General features: G+C 40.4%; 1 pseudogene; it reads left to right on the top strand.

Moving 5' to 3' along the window:
* Window positions 1-4,209: 4,209 nt before the first annotated feature.
* On the top strand, window positions 4,210-5,630 carry LOC120247367 (annotated as a pseudogene).
* The last annotated feature ends 6,174 nt before the right edge of the window (window positions 5,631-11,804 follow it).

Here is an 11,804-nt window from a genome sequence, read left to right as displayed (position 1 = left end):
ACTTCCATTCTCAAGCAGGAAAGTCTTTTCGCTGTTTTTCCTAAATTAGAAAACTATTTACACCTCATTTATGGTGTGGCAGGAGATCCCACAAAGTAAAGCAATTTTCTGCTAAACATTATTTACCATTTTCTGTGAAATTACTGACATGTTGGGATAAGCACAATTCAAATTTATTTGGAGATCACGTTTTAACACTAAGCAGATTGAAAACATCTAAAAAGATCTCTCAAATAGTCCTCTCTTCTGTCAACATTTTCAGCTTGAAATACCAGCCATTTATATTTGGTTTTGTGTAACTGACAGATTCAAAGCACACTTGGCAATCATGTGATATGCTTTTTCTGTGACACCAGCATGGAGTGGCCAGGATTCTTACACATCCGCATTCAGTCTTTGTTAGATGTGGGAGCATTCATGCACAGCAATAGATAGGGAGAAGATGGTTTTAAAAGCATTCAAGAGGGGCGCCTGGGTGGCTTAGTCGGTAAGCGTTCAACTTTCGCTTAGGTCATGGTCTCGCGGTTCGTGGGTTCGGGCCCCGCGTCGGGCTCTGTGCTGACTGCCAGCTCAGAGCCTGGAGCCTGTTTCAGTCTGTGACTCCCTCTCTCTCTGACCCTCCCCTGCTCATGCTCTCTCTCTCTCTCTCCTAAAAATAAAATAAAATAAAATAAAATAAAATAAAATAAAATAAAAATATAAAAGCATTCAAGAGGGGCACCCGGGTGGCTTAGTCAGTTAAGCGTCCAACTTCAGCTCAGGTCATGATCTCATGGTTTGTGGGTTCAAGTCCTACGTCAGGCTCTGTGCTGACAGCTAGCTCAGAGCCTGGAGCCTGCTTTAGATTCTGTGTCTCCCTCTCTCTCTGACCCTCCCCTGCTTACTTTGTCTCTCTCTGTCTCTCAAAAATAAATTAAAAATAAGAAAAAAACATTTAAAAATTTTTAAAAAATGAAAGTATTCAAGAAGTTATATTCTTTACACACACACACACACACACATTGCACTCTGTTAGAACTATTAAATTCATCAAAGTTGCACAATATGAAATCAACATGCAAAAATCAGTTGTGTCCTACACACTATGAGCAATCTGAAAAGGAAATTAAAAAAACACAAGTCCATTTACAAGAGCACCAAACAACATTAAAATACTTAGGAATTCATTTAATCAAGGAAATGAAAGACTTGTACACTGAAAACTACAGAACATTGCTGAAAGAAATTGAAGAAGACATAAATAAATGGAAAGCCAGCCTGGGCTCATGGGTTGGAAGACTAATATTGTTATGATGGTGATACTATACAAAGTGACCTACTGATCCAACATAGTCCTATCAAAATCCCAGTGATGTTCTTTGCAGACAAGGAAAAATTCATCCTGAGATTCATGTGGAATCCCAAAGGATCCCAATAGCCAAGAACTATCTTTAAAAACAGGAAGATCAAAGCTGAGGTCCCAAGCCTTCTGATCTCAAAACTTACTACAAAGCTAAATCAATATGGCATGGTTCTAGAATAAAGCCGATATGTAGACCAAAGGAATACCACAGAGAGCCCAGAAATAAACCCTCACACATAGGATCAAATGATTTTTGACAAGAGTACCAAGACCATTCAATGGAGAAAAAATAGACTTTTCAACAGTAGGGTATCTTGCACACTGTTGGTGGGAATGTAAATCAGTGCAGCCATTATGGGGACAGTATGGAGTTTCCTCAAGTAATTAAAAACGGAACTACCATATGATCCAGCCATTCCACTTCTGGGTATGTATCCAAAGGAAATGAAATTGTCATCTCAAAGAGATATCTGTACCCCTGTGTTCACTAGCATTACTCACAATAGCCAAAGCATGGAAACAACCAAAGTGTCTTTCAATGGATGAATGAATTAAAAATACGTATATAGTATATATAAACTGGAATATTATTCCACTTAAAAATATGGAAATTTGGGGGGTGACTGGGTGGCTCAGTTGGTTAAGCATCTGACTTCAGCTCAGGTCATGAGCTCGCGGTTCTGGAGTTAAAGTCCCACATCAGGCTCTCTGCTGTCAGTGTGGAGCCCGCTTTGGATCCTCAGTTTCCCCCCACCCCACCCCCTCTTCTCCACTGCTTATGCCCTCTCTCTCTCTCAAAAATCAACATTTTTTAAAAAAGGAAATTGTTATTGCCCTTAAAAAATAGAGGAAATCCTGTCATTTATGACAACATGGATGCCATTATGCTGAGTGAAATAAGCCAGAGAGAGAAAGACAAATACTATGTGATATCACTTATATGTGGACTCTTTAAAAAAAAAAAAAAAGTCAATCTCTAGAAAAAAACCTAGAATGGTGGCTGCCAGGAGTTGGGGAGGTGGTGAAATAAGGATTGGTGGTAAAATGTACAAACTTTCAGTTTGTAAGATAAATAAGGTCTGAGGTTTTAATGCATGAACGGTCATAGCTGAATCGTAGCAAGTTCCCCCCCTAAAAATTAAAAGATACCAAATGCATGACACCACAGTTATGTGTGATCATGGGCTGATTAGTCATTAATCCATCGAGATGTCCTATTTGAAATAAGTGAAGGATTGGATTGAGGTTTGTGATGACCCTGAGGTAAGAACCAGATGCCAGGTATAGTTTCGGTATAGAAACCCCCACGTTGAAATGGGCCCGGAGCGAGAAGAGGTACACGCTCAAGCAAGGGTTGCTGATTTCTCGAGGCATGGTTATTAAGCTCTTGGATAGTTTAGTTCCATAGTGTATATGTTTATTAAACCAGTCTTATGCACGTTATACACTATATGTCTTATGTAATATCATGAATATATTGTACATGCCTAATATTCATGGGGACTATCAATTAATGCACAATATACATAGTATGTCTTAATACACTACATTTACATGGGTACTTAATATTCATGGGGACTATCAATTAATGCACGATATACATAGTATGTCTTAATACATTACATTTACATGGGTACTTAATATTCATGGGGACTATCAATTAATGTACGATATACATAGCATGTTTTAGTACATTACATCTATATAAGTGCATTAGTATTTATGAGGGCTATCAGTTATGTACGATATACATAACATGTTTTGGTACATCACACTTACATAAATACATTAATACTTATGGGGTGGTTGGTTGTGTATGTTTGCGTGGTGTGTCCTTATAGCACGGCGCTTGTGTGCATGTTTGGCGGTCATGGGAAGCCGGTCAGTTAATATGTTATATACATGGTATGTTTTAATAGTATAATGCTTGATCATTGTCGTTAATGTTTTGGTATCTATGAATACTACGTGATTGGCATGGAATATGTGTATTGTGTTCTGGTAGTGCTGATAGTTAGGTGCTTGTTTCAGTGTTTGTAGTGTTACAGGTTGCATGGTTTTTGGTGTTTGAAGAAGTGGGGTTGTGGGTTATGTGCTGTGGGGGTTGCAGGGAATAGTTTAAATAGAATTTCAGCTTTGGGTGCTGATGGTGAGGCTGTTGCTTCTTCCTTGAAGCCTTAGGGAGGGTGTATATTCTCCTTTTTTGGTTTACAAGACCAAGGTATTTTATGTACTAGAAAGGCTCTTCATTTTAAAAGATGATTTTCGATGATACCGGAGATGGGTATTAGGATTAAGATGATGGAGAAGTATATGATGGAGGCGAGCTGGCCGATGGTGATGAATGGGTGTTCCACTGGTTGTCCTCCGATTCATGTTAGAGTCAGTAAGTCTGCCACTAAGAGTCAGAATAGACATTGGCTGATTGGTCGGAATATTATTCCTCGTTGTTTTGAGGTGTGCAGCAGTGGCACTACTGCTAGAATTAGGATTGATAGAATCAAGGCTAATACGCCTCCTAGTTTGTTAGGGATGGATCGAAGAATTGCGTATGCGAACAGGAAATATCACTCTGGCTTGATATGTGGTGGGGTGTTTAGGGGGTTGGCTGGTGTGTAGTTGTCGGGGTCTCCTAGGAGGTCTGGTGAGAATAGTACTAGGAGCATTAGTATTAGGATTAGGAGTAGGAGGCCTAGGATGTCCTTAATGGTGTAGTAGGGATGGAATGGGATTTTGTCTGTGTCTGATGTCATTCCTGAGGGGTTATTGGAGCCTGTTTCGTGTAGGAATAGTAGGTGGACGGCTGCTAGGGCCAGGACGATAAATGGGAGGATACAGTGGAAAGCAAAGAACCGTGTTAGTGTGGCTTTGTCTACCGAGAATCCCCCTCAGATTCATTCTACTAAATTGGTTCCAACGTATGGGATGGCTGATAGAAGGTTGGTAATAACTGTGGCACCTGAGAATGATATTTAGCCTCATGGTAGGACGTAACCTATGAATGCAGTAGCTATTACTGTGAATAATAATAGGATCCCGATATTTCATGTCTCTGGGAATGTGTAAGATCCGTAGTACATTCCTCGGCCAACATGTATAAATAGGCAGATGAAGAACATGGAGGCTCCGTTAGCGTGCATGTATCGGATAATTCAGCCGTAGTTAACATCACGGCAGATATGGGTTACTGATGAGAAGGCGGTTGCTGTGTCTGATGTGTAGTGCATGGCTAGAAATAGGCCTGTCAGGATTTGTAAGACTAAGCAGATTCCTAGTAGTGACCCGAAGTTTCATCATGCTGAAATGTTGGATGGGGCGGGGAGGTCGATGAATGATTCGTTGACAATTTTAATGAGTGGGTGGGATTTTCGAATGTTGGTCATTAAATTCTTATAGTTGAAATACAACGATGGTTTTTCATGCCATTGGTCATGGTTAAATTCCATGTGGGAATAATGATAACATACATTGTATTTATCCTAAGTACTATATTTGTGGTGAGCTTTGTTAGTTTTTCTTCAAAGCCTTCACCAATCTACGGGGGTTTTGGTTTGATTGTGGCTGGCGGTATTGGGTGTGGTATTGTATTGAGTTTTGGTGGGTCTTTCTTAGGTTTAATGGTTTTTTAAATTTATTTGGGGGGAATGCTTGTGGTATTTGGTTATACTACGGCCATGGCGACGGAACCCTATCCTGAGGCCTGGGCTTCTAATAAAGCTGTATTAGCAATATTTATTACGGGGGTGCTGGCAGAGTTATTGACGGCTTGCTATATTCTTGAGGAGAATGAAGTTGAAGTTGTTTTTAAGTTTAATGGTGCGGGCGACTGGGTGATCTATGATACTGGTGATTCAGGCTTTTATAGTGAGGAGGCTATGGGAATTGCGGCCTTGTATAGCTATGGGACTTGATTAGTTATTGTAACGGGCTGATCGTTACTTACTGGTGTTTTAGTAATTATGGAAATTACTCGTGGTAATTAAGTAAGAGTAGGATGATTGTTAGAGTAATTATGAACGATAGGAAGTAGAGTTTGATTAGTCCCTTTTGGTTGGATACGATGGTTGATGATTTTATTTGGAAATGTGAGATGGATTTTGGTAATACATTTTCTAGTCAAATGAGGTCTAGTAGTGTTGATGCAGATTTTTGGCTTATTGTTAGGTTAGCTAGTGGTAGGGAGCGGTGGATGATGGTTGGGAAGTATCCCAGGAGGTTGGAAAATTTAAGTATGTTTGAGGCAGGGTTGACTTTTAGGTTTTTGGCCACAAGGTTGAGTTCTAGTGCTAAGACAAAGCCTGTTATAGTAACTGCAAGGGCAGTTAGTTTTATTTTTTTTATTTTTTTATTTTTTTACAAATAGTTTATTGTCAAATTAGTTTCCACATAACACTCAGTGCTCATCCCCACAAGTGTCCTCCTCCATGCCCATCCCCCCTCCCCCCCACATCCATCAGTCCTCAGTTTTTGTCAGCATTCAAGAGTCTCTCATGGTTTGCCTCTCTCCCTTTCCCCCACCATTTCCCCACTTCTTCTCCCCCTTGTTCCTCCGTCAAGTTCCTCCTAATCCTCCTATACGTGCAAACATATGATATTTGTCCTTCTCTGCCTGACTTATTTCGCTCAGCATAACACCCTCAAGGTCCATCCATGTTGCTACACATGGCCAGATTTCATTGTTTCTCATTGCCATGTAGTATTCCATGGTATAGATAAACCACATCTTCTTGATCCATTCATCTGTTGATGGACACTTAGGCTCTTTCCATGTTTTAGCTATTGTGGAGAGTGCTGCTATGAACATTGGGGTACATGTGCTCCTATGCCTCAGCATTTCTGTATCCCTTGGGTAAATTCCTAGCAGTGCTATTGCTGGGTCATAAGGGAGTTCTATTGTTAGTTTCCTGAGGAACCTCCACACTGTTTTCCAGAGGGGCTGTACCAGTTTACATTCCCACCAACAGTGTAGGAGGGTGCCCGTTTCTCCACATCCTCGCCAGCATCTAGAGTTCTCTGATTTGCTCATTTTAGCCACTCTGACTGGCGTGAGGTGGTATCTCAGTGTGGTTTTGATTTGTATTTCCCTGATGAGGAGGGATGCTGAGCATCGTTTCATGTGTCTGTTGGCCATCTGGATGTCCTCTTTGGAGAAGTGTCTGTTCATGTCTTCTGCCCATTTCTTCACTGGGTTGTTTGTTTTTCGGGCGTGTAGTTTGGTGAGTTCCTTATAGATTCTGGATATTAACCCTTTATCTGATATGTCATTTGCAACTATCTTTTCCCATTCCGTTGGTTGCCTATTAATTTTCTGGGTTGTTTCCTTGGCTGTGCAGAAGCTTTTAATCTTGATGAGGTCCCAACAGTTTATTTTTGCTCTTGATTCCCTTGCTTTTGGGGATGTGTCAAGTAAGAAGTTGCTGCGGTGGAGGTCAAGGAGGTTGTTTCCTGCTTTCTCCTCTAGGGTGTTGATAGTTTCCTGTCTCACGTTCAGGTCCTTTATCCATTTTGAGTTGATTTTTGTGCATGGTGTGAGAAAATGATCTAGTTTCATTCTTCTGCATGTTGCTGTCCAGTTCTCCCAACACCATCTGTTAAAAAGGCTGTCTTTTTTCCATTGGATATTCTTTCCTGCTTTGTCAAAGATCAGTTGGCTGTATACTTTTGGGTCCACTTCTGAGTTCTCAATTCTGTTCCATTGGTCTATGTGTCTGTTTTTGTGCCAATACCATACTGTCTTGAGGATGACAGCTTTGTAGTAGAGGCTGAAGTCTGGGATGGTGATACCTCCCGTTTTGGTTTTATTTTTCAGTATTACTTTGGCTATTCGGGGTCTTTTGTGGTTCCATACAAATTTTTGGATAGTTTGTTCTAGTTTTGAGAAGTATGCTGGTGCAATTTTGATTGGAATTGCATTGAATGTGTAGAGTGCTTTAGGTAGTAATGACATCTTAACTATATTTATTCTTCCTATCCATGAGCATGGAATGTTTTTCCATTTCTTTGTGTCTTCTTCAATTTCCTTCATAAGTTTTCTATAGTTTTCATCATACAGATCTCTTGTATCCTTGGTTAGGTTTATTCCGAGGTATTTTATGGTTTTTTGTGCAATTGTGAATGGGATCAGTTTCTTGATTTCTCTTTCTGTTGCTTCATTATTGGTGTATAAAAATGCAACCGATTTCTGTACGTTGATTTTGTACCCTGCAACTTGGCTGAATTCTTGGATCAGTTCTAGTAGGCTTCTGGTGGAGTCTGTCGGGTTTTCTATGTAGAGTATCATGTCATCTGCGAAGAGTGAAAGTTTGACTTCCTCTTTGCCAATTCTGATGCCTTTGATTTCCTTTTGTTGTCTGATGGCTGATGCTAGGACTTCCAGCACTATGTTAAACAACAGTGGTGAGAGTGGACATCCCTGTCGTGTTCCTGATCTCAGGGGGAAAGCTCTCAGTTTTTCCCCGTTGAGGATGATGTTAGCTGAAGGCTTCTCATAGATGGCTTTGATGATGTTTAAGTAGGTTCCTTCTATCCCAACTTTCTCGAGAGTCTTTATTAAGAAGGGATGCTGTATTTTGTCAAATGCTTTTTCTGCATCTATTGACAGGATCATATGGTTTTTATCTTTTCTTTTATTGATATGATGGATCACATTGATTGATTTGCGAATGTTGAACCAGCCCTGTAACCCAGGAATGAATCCCACTTGATCTTGGTGGATGATTCTTTTGATATGCTGCTGGATTCGATTTGCAAGGATCTTGTTGAGAATTTTTGCATCCGTATTCATCAAGGATATTGGCCTATAGTTCTCTTTTTTTGTTGGATCTCTGTCTGGCTTGGGAATCAGAGTGATGCTGGCTTCATAAAATGAGTCCGGGAGTTTTCCTTCGACTTCTATTTTTTGGAATAGCTTGAGAAGAATTGGGATTAATTCTGTTTTAAATGTCTGGTAGAATTCCCCAGGGAAACCATCAGGTCCAGGGCTCTTATTTGTTGGGAGATTTTTGATCACTGATTCGATTTCTTCACTCGTTATGGGTCTGTTCAGGTTTTCTATTTCTTCCCGTGTGAATTTTGGTAGTGAGTGTGTGTTTAGGAATTTGTCCATTTCTTCTAAGTTGTCCAATTTGTTGGCATATAATTTTTCATAGTATTCCCTGATAATTGCTTGTATTTCTGAGGGGTTGGTTGTAATAAGTCCATTTTCATTCATAATTTTGTCTATTTGGGTGCTCTCTCTTTTCTTTTTGATAAGCCTGGCTAGAGGTTTGTCAATTTTGTTTACTTTTTCAAAAAACCAACTCTTGGTTTCATTGATCTGTTCAATTGTTTCTTTGGTCTCTATGTTGTTTATTTCTGCTCTAATTTTTACTATTTCTCTTCTTCTACTGGGTTTAGGGCGTTCTTGTTGCTCTGCCTCTAGTTCCTTTAGGTGAGCTGTTAGATTTTGGACTTGCGCTTTTTCTAATCTCTTGAAATAGGCCTGGAGAGCAATGTACTTTCCTCTTAGGATTGCCTTTGCCGCATCCCATAGATTTTGAATTGTTGTGTTTTCATTTTCATTTGTTTCCATATATTTTTAAATTTCCTCTCTAATTGCCTGATTGGCCCATTCATTCTTTAGAAGGGTGTTCTTTAACCTCCATGTTTTTGGAGGTTTTCCAGACTTCTTCCTGTAATTGATTTCAAGTTTCAAAGCATTGTGATCAAGGGCAGTTAGTTTTAGATAATAGGGCATGGTCATAACATGAAGACTATATGTGATAACAGTATATTGTGTAATTAACATTTGTTAATAAAAGAGTAGAACTTAAGAGTTTTTACCTTAAAAAAAAAGTAAATATGTGAGATGATTGATGTGTTCATTAACTCAATGACTGGAATCTTTTCGTAATGTATATACTTATCAAACCATCCCATTGTACACTTGAAATACCTTACAATTTTATTTGCCAATTAGACTGCTATAAAGTTTGAAAAAATTAAAAATTAAAAGGAATGTCACTCTGACACAGGCTACAACACGGATGAATCTGAACTCCATTCTCTCCATTAAGAGAGTCATAAAAGGACAAACACTGTATGATTCCAACTATATGAGGGCCCTAGAGTTGGGCATATTCATAGAGAAAGAAAGAATAGTGGATGTCTGGGGCTGGGGGAGGAGGGAATGGGCAGTTGTTGCTTAATGGGGACAGGGTTTCAGTTTTTCAAAATGAAAGAGTTCTGGAGATGGATGGTGGTCATGGCTGCACAACAATGTAAATGTATTTAATGCCACTGAACTATACAATCAAGTATAGTTTTGGTATATATAGTATGTTTATATGGTACATATACTCTATTAAGTAGTATACATAGTACAGTAAGTAGTTCAGATTATTTTTATATTGTGTGCATGTGATCACAATTAAAAATAAAGTCTAAAAAGATATATTCCTTCTTATTAGAGTTTCTTAGTACGATTTTATCTCAGGCCGTGTTAATAATACATCCAATAAACAATAATGCAACGCAATATGTTGTTGTAACCCTTAGACTGAGGATACCAAGGCCAACCAACCGCTCTTTCTATATTTTTGCACACTGGAAGCCACAGAAAAGCAGATTTTGACCCAATGAGGTCACTAATATAAGAGCAACAACAAAAAGTCAAGATCAAACGCTAAAAGAGTAATGGTACAAAGGATAAGATACACCAAAACAAGGCAAGTTAATGCAAGTCACTTTGCAAGTCTTAGAATAGTAAAAGTGCAATGGCAGAGTGCCAGGGCAGGGAGTAGACTGGGTGCAAGGATGTTGCCAATGTTCCCATGGCACCTGGCCCTTGTCTCCAGAAATGAGACATCCCAAGGGATTCCTGCTCAGGAGCACGTGCCTTTGTTGCCCTTGATATGAGACCCAGAGCTGCTTCCTCCATCGGACCAGGACACTTATTGAATAGTCATTGAGATGAAAGCCATGGACACCATTTCTTGAAGTCTGCTGTGTTAGGAGCATGCTGGGCTCTCACATGCATCCCTTATCCAGCCCTCATTACAGCTCAGCACCAATTATAGATACAACTCTGGGACGCAGAGAGGTTAAGCTTCATGTCAAGGTCTTCCGACTATAGAGTCACTGTTCTAGTTCCCAGATCCAGCTCTGTCTTCCTAAGGCTCCCCTGAATCTTCTATGTCCCATACAACAATCAGGGGGATTTCATAAGGATGTAAATCAGATCGAGTAACACCCCTGTCCTCAGTCTGCTGAGGTTTCCCATCCTGCTGGCCCTAAATCAAATGCAAAGTTCTCTCCCTGGCTAAGAGCCCCCCCCCCCCATGTGATACACAGGCATCTGGCTCCCACTCCAGCCCCCCAAGACCATCCCCATTCCTGCATTCCACACTTTAGCCCCGCCCACAGTGCCCTCTTGAGGCCAATGCACTTCACTCCAGGTCTAAGTACTCCAGAGGTCCCTGCGGGTGGAAACTCCACTCAGTCAGGATTCTGTTCAAACTTCACCTCCTCCATGAGGCCTTTCCTTCCCACCTTATCTAAAGAGTATCACAAACACTCTCTAGCTCCTCATCCTGTTTTATGCCCCCAAATGATATTGTGCGATAACTTTTTTAGTGGGTATGGTCCCTTCCAGAATAGAAGCTCCGAGAGTTCAGATAGTTCTCATATTTTGGTTGTTGAATCCCCAGAGCCTGGTGTTCAGTAAATGCTTGCTGAACGAACGAATGAACGAACGAACGAACAAATGAATGACAAGCCCACTCATTCCACTGTTTGATTTTTTTTTTTTTAATTTTTATTTCTAGGAGAGAGAGACAGCATGAGCAGCAGAGGGTCAGAGAGAGAGGGGGACACAGACTGAAACAGGCTCCAGGCTCTGTGCTGGCAGTCAGCACAGAGCCCGACGCAGGGCTTGAACCCACGAACCGCAAGATCATGACCTAAGCGAAAGTCGGATGCTTAACCGACTAAGCCACCCAGGTGCCCCTACATTATTTGATTTTGAGGAAGTACTTGATTCCACCCCAGGTCAACTAACTTCTTGTAGCTATAAAGTTTGTACAATTTGTGCTCTGAGCACAGAAAATCATGTCATATCACAGACTTATTGAGTATGAGGTCCCCTTCTCTGCACACATATGTATCATACCATACTATATACCATACACCATATCATACTATATACCATATCATACTATATAACATACGCCATATTCATATCATCTTGTATACACAGCCCAGATTCCCAGGCTTTACACCCTTAGAGAGATGCTAGCTGAATCACTGCAGACCAGCTAACTGAGCCATCCCAAGGAAAGATGCTTTCACAGTTTGTGACCCCAGCAGATGTTCCTGGGGCAGAGGACAAGGGATAGAGGAAGAGGTAGTTCAAAGGAATGTGGGTCTTCCTCCTTCACTTTACATTTTCTCTGGACTCAGGATTACTTTAAAAATAAAATACTTT

Source organism: Hyaena hyaena, unplaced genomic scaffold (genome assembly GCF_003009895.1).
Source record: "Hyaena hyaena isolate Hyena2069 unplaced genomic scaffold, ASM300989v1 scaffold_515, whole genome shotgun sequence".
In the NCBI taxonomy this organism is placed as follows: Eukaryota; Metazoa; Chordata; class Mammalia; order Carnivora; family Hyaenidae; genus Hyaena; species Hyaena hyaena.
This window is presented reverse-complemented; position numbering and strand designations above follow the sequence as displayed.